Source organism: Nicotiana tabacum, chromosome 2 (assembly GCF_000715075.1).
Source record: "Nicotiana tabacum cultivar K326 chromosome 2, ASM71507v2, whole genome shotgun sequence".
NCBI lineage: Eukaryota > Viridiplantae > Streptophyta > Magnoliopsida > Solanales > Solanaceae > Nicotiana > Nicotiana tabacum.
The window spans coordinates 125,118,627-125,143,005 of record NC_134081.1 but is presented as its reverse complement, the minus strand read 5'-3'; positions in this window follow the sequence as shown (position 1 = coordinate 125,143,005).

Sequence of the window (24,379 nt, the reverse complement as noted above, 5' to 3'; positions counted from 1 at the left end):
ACCCGAGAGTTCGGGTTTGTAAAGGATATTCCGCAGGGGAAAGGTGGTCACCACAACTATCGGATGATATTGGAAGTAAGGCCTCAGCTTCCGAGCGGCGACTATGAGAGCTAAGGTTAGTTTCTCCAATGTGGGTAGCGAGTTTCTGCTCCCGTTAAAATTCTACTAATGTAATAAATGGGAGATTACGTATCTTTATCCTCACGGACTAAAACGGCGCTTACCGCTACCTCCGAGACTGCTAGGTAAGATAACAATGTTTCACCTTCCTTCGGTTTTGATAGTAACAAAGGGCCTGACAAGTACCTTTTCAAATCTCTCAAAGCCTGTTGGTATTCCGGGGTTTATTCGAAATTGTTTTTCTTTTTGAGCAACACGAAGAAATGGTGGCATTTTTCTAATGACCGGGAAATAAACCTGCTCAAAGTGGCCAATCTCCCTATGAGCCTTTGAATACTCATTTCATGCTTGATAGTTGGTCCGGGATATCTTCAATGGATTTTATCTTATCGGGGTTTACCTCAACCCCCCTTTGTGATACCAGAAATCCTAAGAACTTGCCGGAGCTGACCCCGAACGCGCACTTCTAAGGGTTAAGCTTCATGTTATGCTTCCTTAGGATGTCGAAAGTTTCTTGAAAATGCTTAAGTTGACACCTGCGTTCAAAGACTTAATGAACATATCGTCTATATAAACTTCCATAGTCTTTCCTATCTATTTTTCAAACATCTTGTTTACGAGCCGTTGATAGGTGGCTCCGGCATTCTTTAGCCCAAAGGGCATCACATTATAGCAATATGTGCCAAAATTTGTTATAAATGAAGTTTTTCTTGATCCTACGAGTTCATCTTAATTTGGTTGTACCATGAATAAGCATCGAGGAAACTCATTAACTCGTGCCCGGTCGTTGCATCAATCATTTGATCGATGTTTGGCAGTGAGAACGAGTCTTTTGGGCACGCTTTATTCAAGTCCTTATAATATACACACATGCAAAATTTATTGTTCTTCTTAGGAACTACTACTACATTAGCTGGCCAGTCCGTATACTTTACCTCTCGGATCGAACCGATATCAAGTAGGCGAGTTACCTCTTCTTTGACGAATTTATTCCTGGCCTCCGCAATAAAGCGTTTCTTTTGTCTTACTGGAGGGATGTTGGGATCCAAGCTTAGCTTGTGTATGACCACTTCCTTTGGGATACCTGTCATATATGCATGCGACCACGCAAAACAATCGGTGTTATATTTAAAAAAAATCAATGAATCCAGACCCAAGCTCGGGGTGCAGTCCTATCCCTAAGTGGAATTTCCTCTCCAAGAACTTTTCAAACAATGCAACTTGCTCGAGCTCTTTCGTTGTGGATTTTGTTGCATCCGTCTATTTTGGTACTTGGAAATATCTTGGCACTTGATAAAATTCTGACGCTTCTCCCCCAGGCTAACTTCACTCGATTCAAGAGCAAGCGCCGGTTCCTGTAATTGTTATGTGGCATGCTCCTTCCCTTTGCTACTGGAGAACGAAATCGCATTTATCTCCCTTAGCGCCTGTTGATCGCCTTTTATCTGTTTGATTTCTTCGGGTGTTGGGAATTTCATCAACTGATGATATGTTGATGGTACGGCTCTCATCTCGTGAAATCACGGTCTACTCAGAATGTCACGACCCAAAATCTCACCTGTCGTGATGGCGCCTAACTCAATACTAGGCAAGCCAACAATCCCAATGAACCACTATATCTTTTAAATTTGAAAACATAATAATTAAATTCAGCGGAAGAAATCTTACGAATACAAATATAAACCCTCCAACAACCCGGTGTCACTGAGTACATGAGCATCTAATATAAATATAGAGTCTGACTGATAAAACGCTATCTGAAAGTATAGAACAGTAAAATAACTGAAAGAGAGAGAGAGAGAGAGAGAGAGAGAGAGAGAGAGAGAGAGAGAGAGAGAGAGAGAGAGAATGTCAGCGGACTCCAGGCAGCTACCTTGATAGTCCCTAATTGATAGCACTCTGAGATCTAACAGTCGCCGTATTCGGAAGCACCTGGATCTGCACATGAGGTGCAGAGTGTAGTATGAGTACATCCAACTCAGTAAGTAACAAGACTAACCTCTAGGCTAAAAGTAGTGACGAGCTCCGCAGGTACAGTCTAGTATAAATAATGGTACAAAAATGTAGGCATGCTTTCAAGTTCAACAGTTAAACCCAATACAAGTGAAATAGATCAATACTGCATGATATGAGGAATATGACATCTCAGTAGAAAAGACCACAGGTAAATACTGGTCACAAATTATTCGGTCATTCGGTATTGTTTATGGCCAATCCAGCCTAGGGATATTCCATCCTGTATATACATACACATCGACTGACAGTCAATCACTTAGTATCGTATAAGGCTAATCCAACCCTGGGGTAATGTATCCCCAAATGTAAATGATACAAACAAGATCCATGTTGAGGGAAATTTCATCACAATATATATAAATAAGTAAGGCAAGTCCATGCCCTGGGAAGTCGATCCCGAATATATAATCATTAATGCTCACTAGGGATGTGTACAGACTCCGGAGGGGCTCCTTCAGCCCAAGCGCTATATAAAGCCGATATGGCCTACTGCGGCGTGCAATCCAATCTAATAATAATAATAAAGCCTATAAGGCCTACTGCAGGCGGGCAGCCCCAATCCATAAAATAGTAAAGCTAATAAGGCCTGATGCAGGCGGGCAAACCCGATCCATATAATAAAGCCAATAAGGCCTATTGCAGGCGTGAAACCCTATCCCATAAATATCCTCACAATGGACGAATATGACTGAGTGTGAAATGTATATTTTTGAGACAATTAATTCAACAGCAACACGACCCCATGAGTCCCAAAATATTGGCACGTAGCCTAAACATGATCTTTAATAAAAACCTCATCCCAATTTCCCTAACACGTGGAAAAATGTTCAGATAATAACATGATTCTTTAATTTTTTACAACTTCATAGAATTTATTCCAAGTCACAATTTCAATGGTGCACGTCCACACGCTCGTCAACTATAGTGTGCGTCACCTCCAAACAATTCATATAACGCAAATTCGGGAATTCATACCCTCAGAACCAAGTTTAGAAGTGTTAATTACCTTAACAAGATGAACCCAACGTTGAGCAAGCTAATCAATACTCAGGAAATTCCATTCCGCGTGTATCCACCTCTGAATGCCTTCTTGTCTCCTCAATTCATTGCCAACGATCCGAAACTGAAATTCACCCCTTAATGATACTACACTGATCTACTATACTAAGCAACTTCAATAGACAATATTAACATCCAATGGGACCAGCATTAGTAACCAATTCCATAGTTTATCCCATTTAGACAATTTACCAAACACCTAGTGGGCATACATTTATACATTTCTTAACCATAGAATGAGTTCTTCCAACTACCATAATTTACCAACAGTTATTCCCACCATCATTCTTTAACAACTTATAATCCTAACATTACATGTGTGACCAACCATTCTCACCCAACCAATAAAAATCCATCAAATAATCACTTTTAAATTTCTACAATGGGTATTCATTTAAATTGAGAATTTATGGCTTCCAATCACTATACCATGAGTTCCAATACTTGATTCATACTCATATTTCCATAATAAATCATACATATATACATAATACTCTCACACCCAAGAATCATACTTCTTATGACCTACTTTTAATCCAAATCTCGAAATTGAAAACTAGGGTATGGAACCTTACCTCTTTGATGAAGATCTTGTGATTGGCTTCCTTGATTCTTGGAGATTGATGCAAGATTGGATGATTAGAATGCTAGGTTTACTCCTTCTCTCTCTAAAATGCTCTTACATCTCTATAAAATATTAGGTTTTAGCTTTAAAATGACTTTACCATTCTCCCTACCCGGCCATGGGGGTATTAAATGAGCTCCTACGTGCGCGGCCGCGCACCTGAGGCAGAAAGTCTCAAATATGCGTGGTCGCGCATCTGAACGCGCATATGACACAGGTCCAGTAAAATGGCCATAACTTTCTGTATACATATCCAAAGGATGAACGGTTTGATGCCTTGAAAACTAGACTCAAAAGGATTTAATTTGATAGGCTATACACCATATAACTCTTCATATCTTGAGAGTTATTCACGTTTAAATTTAGATCTTGTGCAAACTCACTTGAAACTTTATCCCATCATATAATTTTCAACTTGCCTTAGCCTTAGGGCTCTTCTTAGACCCTAAACCATTCTTAATGCACCTCATACATATATTATCATGATCAATTGATATCATTCAAATTATCAGTCTTGTTCATACCCGAATTGATATAATTAGCACCCACCAATCATCTTAATGGTCTTAAAACACTTAGAAATTTTTTGGGGTGTTACATTCTCCCTCACTTAAGATCATTCGTCCTCGAATGTTTTACAATTCATTATTAGACACAGTATTATCCTCTTTTCACCTTAACCATCATCTCTAATCGTTCTTGACTTCATATAGATCTTAGATATTCTTCCAACATTTCAACTTTCTTAAGGCCCCAAAATTTGGCTAACTCCCAAATTTTTCAGAAATTTCGGCAGAGTGTCCTCTGCAATTGGGCCTAACCACCTGCCAGAGAATCACCAAAATCAGTCCTAACAACATATTCATGAACCAACGACGCAACATAACATTAAAACAATGACAAACGTGGCCTCACGAGCAGTATACTACCAAAGAGGAACACCTTTAACATCAGCTATATAGTTGATATACAATTCATAGAAGGTAACTCTTAGAATTTTTGTAGAACACAACTTTATAAATACATGACTATTCAAACAAATGAGGGTACTTCTTCTTCATTTCTTCCTCGGCTTCCCAAGTGGCCTCTTCAACCTGTTGGTTTCGCCATAACACTTTCACGGAGGCAATTTCTTTATTTCTCAACTTTCGAACCTGCCGATCTAAAATGGCCACCGGCTTCACATCATAAGTCAAATTACCGTCCGACTGCACTGTACTAAAATCCAAAATATGAGACGGATCCCCAAATACTTTCGTAGCATGGACACTTGGAACACTGGATGAACACCTAATAGACTAGGCGGCAAGGCAAGTTCATAAGCCACCTCTCCAATCTTCTTAAGTATTTCAAAAGGCCCAATATACCGAGGGTTAAACTTTCCCTTCTTCCCGAACCTCAACACACGCTTATCAGATCAACAAGTCATGGAGTTATCTCACACCAACCAGAACCATAATCACTTTCTAAGCTGACTTTTAATGTCGTCCTCCCAAATTTACCATAATCAAACCTGATAGTACCCATTCTAGGTCTAATGACCATATATTATTAAACACAACTATCCCAAAAACATGCCACGCCAATCTAATTCAAGCCACAAACTGCGCAATCCGTGTACCTAAAAATAGAAAATGTTCAAAGAAGAGAATCGTTTCGCAAGTTCAACAAGCACTTTTATAACCGACATGCTATGAGCTCACCATACATGGTAAAACCAAGACACACGAATCTAATAACAGTAATCAGCTCTCCTAGAGCTCACATTAAGATCAACCCACACGGACAAATCACCTGTTATCGTATCAATATCTGGACCTGCACGGGTAACTCACGTGCTAACAATATCAGTATATGGATCCGCACAGATAACTCACGTGCCAATAACATAATCCGCCCGGCATGGTCACATGCCTCCAATCCAAGCATATCATATAGGAGCAATCAAATAAGTACACATGTTTATGATAAATAAAATAAAATTTACATGCTCCTGGATTGGTATAAATAACATGCCATAGAGTAGGCATGTACAAAGTCGCTTTCACAACTCAAATCGGCAAGTGAATGCAGAAATAGTAACTACCCAGTTTATTCAGGGAATTAGCCTCGTTGTAACCTTAATTATAACCCAGATAGTTCTCAACAAAGGTACGAGTACGAGAAACGTCATAACTTTACGCTTAACTATCAACTCTAGGCATATCATAGTCTAAATATTTTCCCGAGTCTGAATACTTGCCCCGATGCCCACACATGGGCTCAAACCTCGCATATATATATATATATATATATATATATATATATATATATATATATATATATATATACACGCACTTGTAGTGCGTAGTAATAATTAACGCAACTAGTGCCTCCACTGAGTTAAAATAAAATACTCACCTCAAACATGCCGCAACCCTGAAACAATATGCTTCTGAGAACCCCAATCTCCATATTCATAGAACACAAGAATCACCGTGATTGGTCCCAACCTGTGTTTTAAAAGGAGTTTCTGGGGCGAGCCCGGGGCGATGGTGTGTGGCGAAAGTCTCAAGAGGCGTACACCCCGCAATTTGGGGGCGTACGCCCGGGCGTTCGGGGCATACGTCCGGGCGTTCGGGGCGTATTTTTTTAGTAAGGAGTAAGCCCCATAGACTTTTTCATATTAAAACAAAATTTGTTGAATTAGTCCTTGATATAATACTCAAATTCTCAAAAGTCAGTTTGGTAATTACTCAAAAGGTTTAAAAATGAACTCAAAAGTATTAAATTTAAAAGTAAAGACTTTTTTTTATTGATTTAAGCCCTAATTCATGATTTTTGCAATTTTTTATCTTGTCCGCTAGTCTGCTAATATCTCCCAAAAGCAACGAATATTTAATTTTTTTTACAAATACAAAGAGAACTACATTCTTCTTCATAGCAACAAATTCAAGGTTCAAATTGCAGGTTTTTTTTGTTCCTCCATATAGAAAATTTTATTCTTTGACTCAAATTACTTGTGCTTGTAAGTAACATATAATAGATTATTTTGATTAGTTTTTTGTGGGGATGGAGCACACATATATATAGTTTTCTTCAATATTTATGCAATTTTACCTGTTTATAAATATTTACTGTCATTATATTATTTTATAAAATATTAAAAACTAAATACCTATGGGGCTTACGCCCCACGCCTCGGGGCTTATGCCCCGCTGAGGCATATGTAAAACGCCTCGCCTTACGCCCACGCCTTTTAAAACACTGGTCAAGACTTACCCTTGGACCCAGGTTTTGACTGGGCGGACCAGGGGTTGATTTTTTGTTGACTTTTCCTCATGTGCCACATAGCAATAATTGGAATATCAACAGTCTATTAACCATGTGAGTATCGCAATACCGATGACATCTAAAAGTCAAAACACAATGCCTGTTTTGAAATGCACACCCTTCTCAGGGATTACCGAGTAGTTATAATATCCGTCTAAACATCTGAAATTGACCATTCTGTCCATAATTCGTGGTCTTGCTTTCTAGAATGAACTGCTACCTTGTACATATAAGTCTTAATCCCGCATAACACATAACATCTATTATGCCATCATGTGACAAGCACAAGAATCTCATTATTAACTCTGAGTCACCAATATATTACATACCTGGTCAATTAGAAACCTTCCATTTTCTCTCATCCATGAGGAATTCACAATGCACAATATGTCTCCTACACCGGTAAAAAATACCTAGTTCAAACCATGGTAGAAACCATCAAGAACACTTTCAAATCCATTTGCACATAACCAAGCTATCAAAACTGAATTCCTCTAACTCGACTAAGCCATGCAGGTCACCAAACCCAAGAATATTGCCACTGAAACATTTGTAAAGTCTCACCACATCATAATTATCCCAAAAGAACCGAACATACCATTAACATACTGGTCTAGCCTACTACCCAGTTGTCCTATTTTCTTCGAGTTTCTTCTGAACTACCCTTAAGTTGACACTTCTCCTTGTCAGAACACTACGATCCTTACCCAAAGCTCACTATAAGACATCCCAACATAAAACCACACCGCCCTATGTCCCATAAGCCACTATATTCTTCTTAAGCACCTCCATAAATACCACAATCGAGACACCCACTCTTAAGGACCTTATGTGAATTTAAAATTGTTCCTCTTTTCTTTCTTATACCGAAATGTAGAATCCATAGTCAAACATAATTATCGCATGTCCTGATATCATCTACTGTAAGTAACTGACTAGTGATTTACAAATTCGAAAAACTTTCAATTGCCACATATACATTTTAAATCCATTTGAACTCTCGAGAGAGTCATTCACTCTGCTCAAATCTAATTTGCTCCACCCAAACGGGCTGAAAGACACGTGCTCCTTTAGCACAATCAATACTCAAAGAAGTAACCTTGCCTTAACACGACCAATCAAATTCATACTTTGTGCGCACTACATCCTACAAAATAACAACTTAATCATTCCATAATTTATACATTTTCATAAAGTGCAATGTAACTCGTATTCAAGAATTTCCTTACCCGAGTCATCCTCGATCTCCACCTCTGCAAGTCATAACTAACCCACAAGTATGCCTCAGACCAAAACTAAAATTTAACATATATCCATGAAATTGAATTGTTAATAGAAGGCTCCCCAACTTGGCTTAAAGCCATACAACAAAACACTCCATAACTCACAATACCCATACTTTATTACTTCCATAATACTACAGTCAGTTCAACAAAAATTCTTCTTAAGCTTACGTAACACCCACCATAAAATACCTCAAACATCCGCTAAGTTCGCATTTATTCTTGTGACAGTCAAGTCAACTTTCTCAATAGGATTCAAATTCAAATCTCAACATATACGCCTAGCTGGTAGAAAAGAAACTCTCCACTCAACATTATAAGGAACACATTGTAACGACCCGGCCGGTCGTTTTGAGAATAATAGTCTCGATCCCCTATTTAATTCTTCTCCCATATCTATTTCTACTATTGTGACTTGCCAGGAAGATTCGTTTTGAGTTTCGGAGTATTGTGAGACACTTAGTCTCTAAATGGAGGTTTAAGCCTTAGGATTTAGACCGTAGTTGGAACTGTATGAAAATGACTCCGGAATGGAATTCCGTCAGTTCTGTTAGTTCCTTTAGGTGATTTTGGACTTAGGGACATGTTTGGATTGTGTTTTGGAGGTCTGTAGCTTATTTAGGCTTGAAATGGCGAAAATCGAATTTTTGGAGATTTTGACTGGTAGTGGACTTTTTGATATTGGGGTCAGATTCCGATTTTGGAAGTTGGAGTAGGTATGTAGTGTTGAATATGACTTGTGTGCAAAATTTTAGGTCAATCGGACGTGGTTTGGTTGGTTTTGGCATCGGTTGTCGAATTTGGAAGTTTCAAGTTTCTTTAAGTTTGAATTGGAGGGTGATTCGTGATTTTAGCGTTGTTTTATGTGATTTGAGGGCTCGACTAAGTTTGTATAGTATTTTAGGATTAGATGGTATGTTTGGTTGAGGTCCCGGGGGCCTCGGACGTGTTTCGGATGCTCAACGGGTCATTTTTGGACTTAGGGAGTTGGCAGATTTTCTGGTGTTATTGTAGACATTTTTCTTCATCGCATTTGCGAGGGGATCTCGCGATCACGTAGGTCATCTGAGAGGTCAGCTAAAATTTCTCTTCACGTTCGTGAAGATGAAGACGCGATCGCATAAGGTTATCAGGCAGTGCACCGCGAACGCGTGGGCTAGGCTGCGTTCGCGAAGAAGAAGTGAGGTAGCAGTGGAGTTTGAGTGTTACTCTTCGCGGTCGCATGAGGACAATTGCGATCGCGTAGGTGTGAGTAGCTAGTGCATCGCGTTCGCGTGAGGTGTTACGCGTTCGCGTGGAGGAAGTTTCTGAGGGTGCGAAGTTGTTCTTCGCGATCGCGATTAATGAATCACTAGGCAGTGCTTAAACATTCCAAAGATGGGGGTTTTGCCAAATTATTAACTTGAGTTGGGAGTTCGGATTTGGATGAGATTTTGAGGGAGTTTCAGAGAAATCGATTGGGTGATAATTCTACACTCCATTTTGGTTATATTCCACTAATCTATCATTAATTTCCTTTTAAATTTCGGATTTTGGGGTTGAAATTGGGAGAAAAAATGGAAAAATTTCTTCAACAAAGATTTTGAGTTTTGAAAGGGGATTTTTGGTCGGATTTGAGTAATTTTAATATGGTTAGACTCGTGAGTGAATGTGTGTTCGTATTTTGTGACTTTTACCCGATTCCGAGATGTGGGCCCCATGGGCGATTTTTGAGTTAATTTTGGAATTTTTGTTAAAGTGTTGATCTCATTAATTAGATGAGTCTATTATGGTTGTATTTATGATATGTAATTGCTTTTGGCTAGATTTGGGCCATTCGGAGCCGGATATTCATGGGAAAGGCATTGTGACCGATTGATTGAGCTTGGTTCGAGGTAAGTGGCTTGCCTAACTTTGTGTGGGGAAATTCCCTTAAGATTTGGAATTATTGTGATACGTGAGCGCCGTGTACGTGAGGTGAAGAGTACGTACACGGGCTAGTTATGGAAAAAACCTGATTTTCTTAGTGAGCAGCAACTTATTTTCCTTTTATTTTGAGTTATACCATTTTAATGAGTATTAATCTATTTTCATTCTTAATTGAGTTATTCCAATATGTGTAGCTATCATGTTTAGTCTAATACAGCATGTCTACGTGTCTTAACTACTTATGTGAACTCTGCGCAGCATGCTTAGTGAATTTCCTGCTTCTTCCTTGACTGGTACTTAGTCTAAATCATAAGATTTCGTGATGTAGTTGTATTTCTATTGTCTGCGCTGCATATTTACTTTGGGACTACGAAACGGTATTCCGGGAGATTCTCATGTACTGCATATTTACTTTGGGACTGCGGAATGGTATTCCGGGAGATCCCTCTGTACTGCATATTTACTTTGGGACTACGGAACGGTATTCCGGGAGATCCCCCTATCTTGCATATTTACTTTGAGACTACGGAATGATATTCCGGGAGATCCCCCTGCACATTTACGTTTGGGACTACGAGACGGTATCTCGGGAGATCCCCTGTTGTATTTCTGTGTATTGAGCTGTTACCTTCTATAAATTCTTTCTTGTTAAATTTCAGTCTTTATTTTACTGCGATATTTTATTTTTGCCTTACTTTATTATCATATTCCAGTAGGGCCCGGACCTGTCCTCGTCACTACTATACCGAGGTTAGGCTTGGCACTTACTGGGTACCGATTGTGGTGTACTCATGCTACTCTTCTGCACATGTTTTGTGTGCAGATCTAGGTACTTCTTATCAGCCCCTCTACTAGCTGAGAGTGTTTGCTGCTGTACGGAGACTTCAAGGTATATCTGCCGCGTCCGCAGACCTCGGAGTCCCCCTATATTCCTTCATATGTCATTTACCTTCCTTACTTCTGTTATTAGACTCTAGTGTATAGAGATACCAGTTTCCTTCTGTAGCTTGTAACTTACGATTTTCCGGGTTTTGGGATTACTGTGTATTTTGAACAGTTAGTTGTTTAATTCATGTTTTCATTTCATTATTCCGCAAATGTTAGGCTTACCTAGTCATAAAGACTAGGTACCGTCACGACGTCATACAAAGGAGAAATTGGGTCGTGACAAGTTGGTATCAGAGCTCTAGGTTCATAGGTATCGTGAGTCACAAGCCAGTTTATTAGAGTCTCGCGGATCGGTACGGAGACGTCTGTACTTATCTTCGGGAGGCTATGGAACTGTTAGGAAAATTTTACTACTTTGATTCCTTGTCGTGCGAAAATTATTGACTTCAAAAATTCTAAACTTCTGTATTCTATTCTCTCACAGATGGTGAGGACACGTACAAGCGGATCTGATGACCAGGCACCCGCACCCCCTTCTAGAGCCGCGAGAGGCATGGGCCGGGGTAGAGGACGAGGACGTCCACGTGGTGCAGTCAGAGCACCCGCACGAGCTACTACAGAGGAGCCCCCAGTAGCTCCAGCTGGAGGGCAGACACCTGAGGCACCTATTCCTGCACCAGCCCTCCAGGAGACTCTAGCCCAATTTCTGAGCATGTTCAGCACCTTAGCTCAGGCTGGATTGATCCCACTTGCTCCCGCCACATCTTAAGTACCACCCACCTACCTTCAGCGGATTGGCTACAAATGATGCTCAGGGTTTTCTGGAGGAGTGTCATCGTATTCTCCGTACTATGGGCGTAGCGGAGACGAGCGAGGTTTCTTTTACTACATTCTAGCTTAAAGGAGCAGCCTATCAGTGGTGGCATGCTTATGAGTTGAGTAGTCTAGCTGAGGCAGCTTCACTTACATGAACTCAGTTCTCGGACATGTTTTTGAGAGAGTATGTCCCTTAGAGCCTCAGAGACTCATGGCACGCAGAGTTTGAGCAGCTGCGCCAGGGTGCTATGAATGTGTCAGAGTATGCAGTTCGCTTCAGTGATTTTGCCTGACATGCACCGGCCTTGGTTGCCACAGTTCGAGAGAGGGTTCGATGGTTTATTGAGGAACTCCACCCCAACATCCAGATTAGTAGGGCCAGAGAGTTGGAGATGGATATTTCATATCAACAGGTTATGAGTATTGCCAGGATATTGGAAGGCATGCTTGCTCGGGATAGAGAGGAGAGAGAGGCCAAGAGGTCTCGAGAGACTGGTTATTATTCTGGTGCTCGTGCCCCAGCAGCTCGCCATGGTAGGGGTTATGTGAGTCGCCCCGTCCATTCAGCTCTTCCAGCCATCAGTGGTGTTCCAGCTCCTTCTAGGCCCCAAGAGCTTTATTATGCACTATAGTGTGCCTCCTGCACGGGGTGTTCCTAGCGACCAGTCCAGCAGATCTGGCCAGAGCCAGTCATAACAGTCACGCCCTCCCAGAGCTTGTTTTGAGTGTGGCGACACTCGCCATATGGTGAGGGATTGCCCCAGGATTATGAGGGGTGCACCTCCACAGACTTCTCAGCCACAACGTGCTCTACCGGGTCCTCAGGCCATGATTACAGCACCAGCTGCCACCCCACCTGCTCAGTCAGCTCGAGGTGGAGGTCGAGGAGGTAGAGGTCGCACTAGAGGGGGAGGTCAGGCTAGATATTATGCCCTTCCTGCTCATACAGAGGCAGTTGTTTCTGATTCTGTCATTACAGGTATTGTTCCAGTCTATCATAGAGATGCGTCGGTATTATTTGACCCAGGCTTTACATATTCCCATGTGTCCTCTTATTTTGCCCCGTATTTGGGCGTATCACGGGATTCTTTGAGTTTCCCTATTTATGTGTCTACTCCTGTGGGAGATTCTCTTGTTGTGGACCGCGTGTATCGATCGTGTTTGATTGCTCTTTGTGGTTTTGAGACCAGAGCCGACTTATTATTGCTCAGCATGGTAGATTTTGATGTTATCTTGGGCATGGACTGGTTGTCGCCCCATTATGCTATTCTTGATTGCCACGCCAAAATCGTGAAGCTGGCTATGCCAGAATTACCGCGGTTAGAGTGGAGAGGTGCCTTAGAGTATACTCTCAGTAGAGTTATTTCATTTCTTAAAGCTCAACGAATGGTTGAGAAGGGGTGTGACGCGTATCTAGATTATGTGAGAGATGTCAGTATTGATACCCCTACAATTGAGTCAGTTCCAGTAGTGAGGGACTTTCCAGATGTGTTTCCAACTGATCTTCCGGGCATGCCGCCCGACAGAGATATTGATTTTGGCATTGATTTGTTGCCGGGCACTCAGCCAATCTCTATTCCTCCATATCATATGGCTCCTCCTGAATTGAATGAGTTGAAGGAGAAGTTATAGGAATTGCTTGATAAGGGCTTCATTCATCCCAGTGTGTCACCTTGGGGTGCTCCTGCCTTATTTGTGAAGAAGAAGGATGGTTCTATGCGGATGTATATTGATTACCGCCAGTTGAACAAAGTCACAGTGAAGAACAGGTATCTATTACCTCATATTGATGACTTATTTGATCAGTTACAGGGTGCTAGAGTGTTTTCCAAGATTGATTTACGTTCCGGCTATCATCATTTGAAGATTCGGGAGCCAGATATCCCGAAGAGTGCCTTCCGGACTCGGTATGGTCACTACGAGTTCCTTGTGATGTCTTTTGGGCTGACCAATGCCTCGGTAGCTTTTATGCACTTGATGCACAATGTGTTCCAGCCTTATCTTGACTCATTCGTCATTGTGTTTATTGACGACATTCTGGTATACTTCCGGAGTCGGGAGGATCATGAACAGCACCTGAGGACTGCGCTACAGACCTTAAGAGAAAAGAAGTTATATGCAAAATTTTCAAAGTGTGAGTTTTGGCTAGACTCAGTGGCATTCTTGGGTCATATAGTATCGAGTGAGGGGATCCAGGTGGATCCGAAGAAGATTGAAGCAGTGCAGAGTTGGCCTAAACCATCCTCAGCTACGGAGATCCAGAGTTTTCTTAGTTTGGCGGGGTATTACCATGTAGAGGGTTTCTCATCTATTGCAGCATCTATGACCAGGCTGACCCAGAAGGGTGCTCCATTCAGGTGGACAGAGGAATGTGAGGAGAGCTTTCAAAATCTCAAGACAGCTTTGACTACAGCCCCAGTATTGGTATTGCCTACAGGTTCGGGGTCTTATACTGTATATTGTGATGCCTCACGGATTGGTCTCGGCGCGGTGTTGATGCAGGACGGTAGGATAATAGCCTACGTGTCCAGACAGCTGAAGGTGCATGAAAAGAACTATCATGTGCACGACCTTGAATTAGTAGTTATTGTTCATGCCTTGAAGATTTGGAGGCACTATTTGCACAGTGTCCCTTGTGAGATCTATACTGATCACCGGAGTTTGCAGCATATGTTCAAGCAGAAGGATCTTAATTTGCGTCAGAGGAGGTGGTTAGAGCTGCTTAAGGATTATGACATCACCATTTTGTACCATCCTGGGAAGGCCAATGGGGTGGCCAATACTTTGAGTCACCGGGAAGAGAGTTTGGGGAGCTTAGCATATCTACTAGCAGCAGAGAGGCCCATGTCGTTAGATGTTCAGGCCTTAGCCAGCCAGTTTGTGAGATTGGATATTTCTGAGCCGAGTCGAGTATTGGCTTGTGTGGTCTCTTGGTCTTCCCTTTATGATCGTATCAGGGAGCGTCAGAATGATGACCCCCATCTGCTTGTCCTTAAGGACACAGTCCAGCACAGTGATGCTAAGGAGGTCAATATTAGAGATGATGGTGCATTGAGGATGCAGGGCAGGCTATGTGTGCCCAATGTAGATGGTTTGTGTGAGTTGATTCTCCAGGAGGCTCACAGTTCGCGGTACTCTATTCATCCGGGTGCCGCATAGATGTATCAAGACTTGAGACAACATTACTGGTGGAGGAGAATGAAGAGCGACATAGTAGAATATGTAGCTCGGTGTCTGAATTGCCAGCAGGTAAAGTATGAGCATCAACGACCAGGTGGATTGCTTCAGAAGTTAGAGATTCCGGAGTGGAAATGGGAGAGTATCACTATGGATTTCGTTGTTGGACTCCCACGGACTCAGCGGAAGTTTGATGCAGTTTGGGTGATTGTAGATAGGCTGACCAAGTCATCTCATTTCATTCCTGTGATGACTACCTATTCTTCCGAGCATCTAGCTCGAATCTACATCCGTGAGATCGTTAGGCTTCATGGCATATCGATATCTATTATCTCTGACCGGGTACGCAGTTTACATCACGGTTCTGGAGAACTGTACAGCATGAGTTAGGTACTCGAGTTGAGTTGAGCACAATATTTCACCCTCAGACAGATAGACAGTCCGAGCGCACTATTCGGATACTGGAGGATATGCCCCGTGCTTGTGTGATAGATTTTGGGGGTGCTTGGGACCAGTTCTTGCCACTTGCGGAATTTTCTTACAACAACAGTTATCAGTCCAGCATTCAGATGGCACCATATGAGGCTCTGTATGGTAGGCGGTGTCGGTCCCCAGTGGGTTGGTTCGAGCCGGGCGAGGTAGATTATTGGGTACAGACTTGGTTCAGGATGCCTTGGAAAAGGTTAAGGTGATTCAGGATAGACTTCGCACAACCCAGTACAGATAGAAGAGTTACGTGGACCGAAAGGTTCGCGATGTTGCATTCATGGTTGGAGAACGGTTCTTGCTCCGGGTTTCGCCTATGAAGGGCGTTATGAGATTCGGAAAGAAGGGCAAGCTGAGCCCAAGGTTCATTGGTCCTTTTGAAGTGTTGCGGCATGTTGGGGAGGTTGCTTATGAGCTTGCCTTACCTCCCAGCCTAGCAGGAGTTTATCCAGTATTTCATGTTTCGATGCTCCGGAAGTATCACGGTGATCCAGCTCACGTATTGGATTTCAGCTCAGTCCAATTGGACAAGGATTTATTTTATGTTGAATAGCCAGTGGCTATTTTAGACAGACAGGTCAGAAAGCTAAGATCAAAGAACATTGCTTCCGTGAAGGTTCAGTGGAGGGGACAGCCGGTCGAGGAGGCGACCTGGGAGACCGAGCAGGATATGCGCAACCGTTATCCTCATCTTTTCACCACTTTAGGTATGTCTCTATGCTCGTTCGAGGACGAATGATTGTTTTAAGAGGGGGAAGATGTAACGACCCGGCTAGTCATTTTAAGAATTAATGCCCTGATACCCTATTAACTGCTTTCCCCATGTTTGTTTCTGCTATTGTGAGTTGGTGGGAAGATTCGTTTTGAGTTTCGGAGTATTTTGGGACACTTAGTCCCTAAATGGAGGTTTAAGCCTTAGGATTTGGACCGTAGTCGAAACTTTGTGAAGAAGACTCCGGAATGGAATTTCGTCGGTTCTGTTAGTTCCGTTAGGTGATTTTAGACTTAGGGGCGTGCCCGGATTATGCTTTTCATACATATATTATCATGATCAATTGATATCATTTAAATTACTACTCTTGTTCATACCCGAATTGATATAATTAGCACTCACCAATCTTCTTAGTGGTCTTAAAACACTTTGAAATTTTTTCGGGGTGTTAGAGAGAATAATGTTATAACCCATATCACCATCCACAACTTCGAAAAGAGTCATCTTCTTCACCCTTTCGGCATTCGTGGGCGGCAAGATCTCTCCTCGGGTTGTCACGCTTGCGAGGTTGAATTCGGCGAGGAGTTTTGTGGCCGTAACAATTCTTCCGGTGAGTTTGGCTTGCTCTAATACCATCAATTGTATGATATTGGCCGAACTCCCTGGATCCACCAGAACACGTTTGATTTTAAAATCTAGTACATTTAAAGAAATTACCAAAGCGTCGTTGTGCAGTAGCAACAATCCATCTGCATCTTCCTCCATGAAAGTAATGTCGTCTTCAGCGACTTCCCGGAGCCTCTTGCTATGGGTTATTGATACCTTCGTCCTTTTTGCTGCCGAGATGGTAACCTCGTTAATATCGTTCCCTTCGAAAATCATATTGATCGTCTTGTGCGGGGGATCTTCTCCTCTTCTCCTGCTTTTGAGGGCTCCGCGTTATCACGGTTCCGACCGTATTTTAAATTCTATAAATCATGCTGATTTAAAATATCCTAGTTGTATTTCAATTATTATTATTGACCCATAGTGAGTGTCAAAGTCGGCCATCTCGTCTATACCACTTCGAGATTAGGCTTGATACTTACTGGGTACACGTTGTTTACGTACTCATACTACACTTGTTGCACTTTTTGTGCAGGAACTGAGGCAAGTACTAGTGGGGGACCTATCGTCTTACACCCACGTTATCCAGGGGCATAGTGGTGAGCTGTTTCTCTGATCCGTTCTGCAGCTACTAGTGTCTCTCTTTGTATTTTTTATTCTGTCTATTTTTATTTCAGACAATATTTGAGGTTTTGTATAATCTACTAGATGCTCATACACTTATGACACCAGGTCTTGGAACACACATTGGTAGAGTTTGGGTTTTATTATATTTTCTTGGTTTTAAATTTTATCAATGTATGCTTAATTTATTAGTTGGCTTGCCTAGCTGTAGTGTTGGGTGCCATCACGACTTATAGGTAAAATTGGGCCGTGTCAAAGCTTCTTGGCCTGGTCACTTAAGAATTCTCTGAGATGACCATTTTTCAGCAGTGGTGCCACCTCCTCACGCAGATGTCGGCAGTCCCCAGTCCGGTGGCCATTCGTCCCGTGGTATTCAAACCACAAATTTGGGATCTCTCTAGCTGTGATCGGACCTCATCATCTTTGGGAACCGTGCTTCTTTAGTGCTCATCATAGCCGACACCAACTCTACTATACTGACGTTGAAGTTGCACTCTAGTAGCTTGGGCTAGGAAGGATCCCATGTACCTAGCACTTCTTTGTCCTGTAATAATCTGTTGTTCCGACCGCGATTAGCTCTTATGTCGATAACGAGCCTGTCTGCAGCCAGAATCCTCTACCGTGACCTTCGGTTTGTTCGTAGGGCAAAAACCGTCCCCTTGGAGACCGTCTATATGTGTCAAAATCGTCTTTTGATTTTTCTTTATTCTTCTCCCGATCCTTTGCCGACGCTGGAAAGCCAATCTGATAATCTTCAATCCTTATCTTAGACTCATACCGGTTGTGAACATCCGCCCAAGTCATTGCTTGGAACTCAAGCAAGCTTTCCTTCAATTTTTGGGAAGCATAAAAACTTCTCGGATTCAGACCCTTGGTGAATGCTTCAGTCGCCCATTCATTCGGAACAGCCGAGAGCAACATCCTCTCCTTTTGGAACCGGGTGACGAATTCCCCTAGCAACTCGGACTCTCCTTGTGCAATTCCAAATATGTCGGCCTTTTAGGCTTGTACCTTTCTGGCCCCGGCATGGGCCTTAATAAAAGAATCTGTGACTATTTCAAAGGAATCTATGAAATGCTCGGGTAACAACGAATACCACGTCAAGGCTCCCCTTGTGAGAGTCTCTTTGAATTTCTTCAGCAAAAGAGATTCAATCTCATGTGGAGCTAAATCATCCCTTTTCACCGCCATTGTATAGGTGCTAATATGCTCCTAAGGGTCTGAAGTCCCATAATATTTCGGCACGTCAGGCATTTAAAACCACTTCGGGATCAATTCTAGTGTCGCACTTGGTTTGTACGGCAATTGAGTATACTTCTTTGAGTCTGACCCTTTCAGCATCGGTGGTGCACCCAGGATTTGGTCCATGCGGGCATTCACTTCCCTTATAAACCGTAAGAGTTCACTCTTGAAGGGATCGTTCTCGTTGTTAGGGACAGATTCGCTCCCCCCAGCCCCATTAGAGCCAACCTCGCCCACCGAGGTAGTATTGTCAACCCTCTGAGTTGTTTGATTCGCGGGACCACCAGGAGGAACTGGACCTCGTCCATTCGCGTTATTGGAAGCCTCCGACAACGCTTGCTTCACCTCTGTCATAACCTTATCCTGCCGTATGAGATGACATAGAATGATCGCTTGTTGCTCTTGCAAGACCCTTACCGCTTCAATAACATGCTCCTTTTCAGCATCATCAGGAGTCGCCTCCCAGAACATGTCGCGGGTATCGCCTGTCATGGACCGGCGTAGTATCGTTTTCCTCATTGCGGGTGTCACTGACTGAATCCTCGTGATGAGGCCGGTCTCCTTGGGCCTCAAGATTGCGCGTGTTGTTAAAACTATTATCTGTCATTTTTTGTGATTTGTTGCTAAGACAAATAATCAAAACACGTTAGTAAAAGAGGCAAAGATCAACTTAATTACACAAGTGTCTAGGCCCCAAGGTGGGCGCCAAATAATTTATCCGTAAAACAGTACAGTTGAATTTATACGTGGTTTCTAGACAAGTAAATTATTTCGATCCTGAAATAATACAAGAATTGAAGAAATATGCGATACATAGCCGTGAAATGAAGATAAAATAGCAGAAATAATAATTCCGGGAGCAAGGTTTCCGGGCACAACAGTAATGAAATCAAGAAGGAAGAAGGTAAAATTGTACAAAGCTTTGAATTGATTATAGCGTAGGTTTGCGAGAAAATTCGTGTCCTTTACAATGATAACAGAGCTCACTATTTATAGTTGTACCTAGGGAACAAGGTCCTAAGATCATGTTCTTCTCTAATGTCAATTATGAGGGCCATTGAAGTATGTGTAACGGTGAGCATAAATGATAAATTCTTTGTAACGGGCAATGTACTAAATGATGTGGAATATTCTCTATTAAATGCTATCGGGTGACAGGTATTTATTGCATCTTTATGAGCGTCATTATTTCCGATCACAAATGGGACAGTTATCTTCAGTTTTAACTATCCACTGTTTTCGACTCCATGTGTCACTCTCTTATGCGACCACTTGGCATAACTACTTTTAACTTGGTTAATAATTTTTATGATTAATTGTTTTAGTTTATTACCAATAATATAAGATGCAAGCTAAGTGTTTGTCATTGAACGTTCAATTACATTCCCTTAAATTGATAAGTTAGTGTAAAAGTACAATCCACAATATTATATATTTTATTTTACATACTTTATTAGGTAAATTACTTTGATTTTCAACATCAATGTAAGAGTTGTTGAATTTGGTAAGGAAATTTTAGATCTATCTCATCATACTCTTTAGGAAAAGATTCTCATCATTATTTGGCAAGTGGTAAGAAGGCTCACACGTGGCCACTCGCGATGGAAAGGTGCCACAAATTTTGGAATCATTTCATGTGGAACGCATAAAATATTATACTATTATTTTCGTACGATGTAAAGGCTAATTAAGAAACCAATTTTTTAGGAGCAAAAGAAAATTTTGTCAGAAAAAAGAAAGGGAAAAAAAAATGGTGATGAATCGTAATTTATTTCGTATGTACTTTTTTTTAAAATTTTTTTTACCGATACAACTTTTGAGTATCTACTTTAAATTTTAGGTAAATTGCTTTTGCATTCGTTTCCTGTTTTATTTTTATGAAAAAAATAACAAAAACCATAAAACATTTTTGTTGACTTCCATATGTGTAATAATAATTTGATTAGAACGGGCAAGCAGTAGTTTAGTCCAAAGTGCACATAAATATTTTTTTTTTACAACATCAATTTCAAATACTTATTTTGTAAACTTACTCAAATGTTGTCCAAATACCTATTGAGAGTTGACCATTCAAATTTGCATAACAAACGTTTAAAAACGGAAAAAATATGGTTTTTTGTTAAGAAATTTAGCTCAAATTAATAATATGAAACAAGTAAATAGACAAGAATGCAGAGAGAAAGAGAACAAAGATTCTTATTTCTTCAAGTGTTTTTCAAGTGTGTACTATGTGATACCCAAACTCTCTATTTATAGGATGACATTGAGGCAATACAAAGAGATGTCATGAACATGGTATTAACTATTGAGAACATGGGGAAGATCATGAGGAGGTTATAGAGGTGTGCGAGTTATAACTATAATGGTAAGAAGTAGTGAGGATTATCTACATAATGGAGAAGAGTAGTGAGAAATATATTTGATTAGTGGACATCCATATAATATGTATTTCATAACACTCCCCCTTGGATGTCCACAAATAATGTGTCTCGTTAAAACCTTACTAAGAAAAAGCCTTGTAGGAAAAAATCTTAGTGAAGGAAAATGAGTACACATATCTTGTAATACGCATTATTTATTGTCTCGTTAAAAACCTTGCCAGAAAAATCCAGTGGGATAAAATCTCAGCTAAAGAAAAAAGAGTACAACACGTATTTGCCTTCCCTTGATGAGAAGATCAGTTTGATTCTCCGAGATGACGTGTTCCGATCTTGTATACCAACTTCTCAAATGTTGAGATTGCTCATGCTTCACTGAGCAGAACACCAAATTATCAAGTGAACAAATTTGTTGAACATCTATTTCACCGTTCGGTGAAGATTGTATCAGATAAAGAACTTTGATGAAATATATGTTTTATTCTGTCTCCTTCGATATATCTTTTTTCAATCGAGATAAACAAATATCATCGCCTTCATTATTATTGGAATCTTCTCTTCAAGGAAAAGTCACACATTTGTTGTATGTTGAGTCACTTGTTTATCAGTTGCTAGTATATTGACATGACTTGGATAAGTATCAATAATTGACTGCCTTGTGAAATAATAATATGGCAATACCCTCACATACAAATAGATTATTTGAAGAACGAACTTCAGAAAATGCCTGTATTTGCATAACCAACAAAACCTTGACAATATTTGTTAGAATAAACAAATCCATATCAAGGATTCCTTTTGCAATATAATACTAATAGTATTCCAATATCTTCATATATGAATTAAATTATATTTTACTAGCATATTGTTATACTCATGATCTAGCAAGATACATAGTGCACCAATTGCAATAGACAAAAAAATAAATTATGTACGCCATGATTGCTCTAATCTACATAGGGATTTGCTGAAACTTTATTTAATAATTTTTTTGCAAACCTTAATATGCTTCAGAACAGTTTAAATCCTTCAACGATTTTTATATACGTATATCAAATTTTTCAGGTATTGCCAGACTAAAATATGAAAGCAACCGCATCCACCACAAGAGAACATGTTTATGAAAAAATCTTGTGTCACCTCACTGTTTTATTCTTTCATGTGTTAGGACTATCAGTCCAAAATTTCACATTTTCCAAGTGAATTTAATATTGATTGCGTATTTTTCGTTGACCAATCATTTATCTGTCTATATTCTATGACAGATTTGAGCCCAAGATCCTCGTCAATATTAATAATATTGAGCATTACATTATAAACAATATCGTCAACGATCATTTTATATCGGTTCCATCACTACTCAATAAAGACATAACTTATCGAGATCTCAATAGTTTCAGGTACCTAAGCCTCTCCATGAGGTATTATAAAGTGTTATATCGTGGTGCTCTTATAGAACACTTCCCTCCTTAGTATGACCATCTTTATCATTTGCTCCTCTCTTTCTTCAAGGAGTTTTATCTTTTGAACTGATTAGTATATTGCACTTCGTGTGTTCCATATACTATGTCCATCATGAACTTTATTCTATTTGGAGCATTAGCAGTTGAAATATAACATTTATCTTTGGGTCAGCAAATGCGTCTGGCAATACTTTGTAAATGAATTATCACTTGAACTTCAAGTTCACATTTTCTTGTATGAGGATCTAGGTGCACTCATATAACGACCCGGCCGGTCGTTTTGAGAGTTGTATCCTTGTTCTCCTATTTACTACTCATTTTATGCTTTATAGCTACTTTGTGACTTACTAAGGTAGTCGGTTCGAGTGAAGAGAGATTTCGGAATGAGTTGAGACACTTAGTCTCAAGGTTAAAAGCTTAAGTTGAAAAGGTTGATCGGATGTTGACTTATGTGTAAATGACTCTAGAATGGAGTTTTAATGGTTCCACTATCTCCGTTGGGTGATTTTGGACTTAGGAGCGTGTCCGGATTGTGATTTGGAGGTCTATAGTTGAAGAAGGCTTGAAATGGCGAAAGTTGGAAATTTAGAAGTTTGACCGAGAGTGGACTTTGTGGTTACCGGACTCTTATTGGGGTTTCGAGAGTTGGAGTAGGTCCGTAGTGTCATTTGTGACTTGTGTGCAAAATTTGAGATCAATTAGACGCGATTTGATAGGTTTCAGTATCGTTTGTAGAAGTTGGAATTCCTTAGTTTCAATAGGCTTGAATTTGGGTGCGATTCATGGTTTTAGCGCTGTTTGATGTGATTTTAAGGCTCGACTAAGTTCGTATGATCTTTTGGGACTTGTTGCTGGTATGTTTGGTTGAGGTCTCAGGGGCCTCGTGAGTGATTCGGCTCGAGTGGAGGAAGGTTTTTAGGCCGAATTTTGAGATTTTGATCGAGATTTTGGTATTGGATTTGAGTAATTTTGGTATGGGTGGACTCGTAGTTGAATGGGCTTTCGAATTTTATGACTTTTACCCGATTCTGAGACGTGGGCCCGGGGGCCGACTTTTGAGTTGACTTTTTGATTTTTGATTAATAGATTAGTATTTACTTATGAAATTGATTCTTTTAGCCCGTGTTGATTGTACCAAACTGTTTGTGACCATATTCGAGGCATTCCTTTTTCGCGAGGCAAGGGCTTGTTGGAGTAGAGTTTCGCACAGTTTGAGGTAAGTAACGCTTCTAAGCTTGGTTCTAAGGGCCTGAAACCTCGAAGTTTGTGCTATATGATTTATGTTGAGGTGACGCGCATGCTAGGTGACAGGCGTGTGGGCGTGCACTGTAGAAATTATGATTTAGTCGATTCCCTGGAACTGCGTAGCTATTTTATCTGAATATTTTGTTGTGCTCTATGTATTAGAGCACTTGAGTTGTGATTCATGCTAGAAATTATGTTTAGGCTATATGCTGGTACTATTGGGACCCACATTGGTCTTTCTTTTCTATTGAGTTATATGTTTAATTCTAGACATGTACTCAGTCAGATTCATTATTATGTGTCATATCTCAGTCTTTGTTATCGTATATTATCACATCTCGTGTCATTGATTAGGGATGTTTAGCATGAGTGTTGTGAGCCCGAGAGACTGGAGAGATTGGTGACTGAGTTGGGGCCTG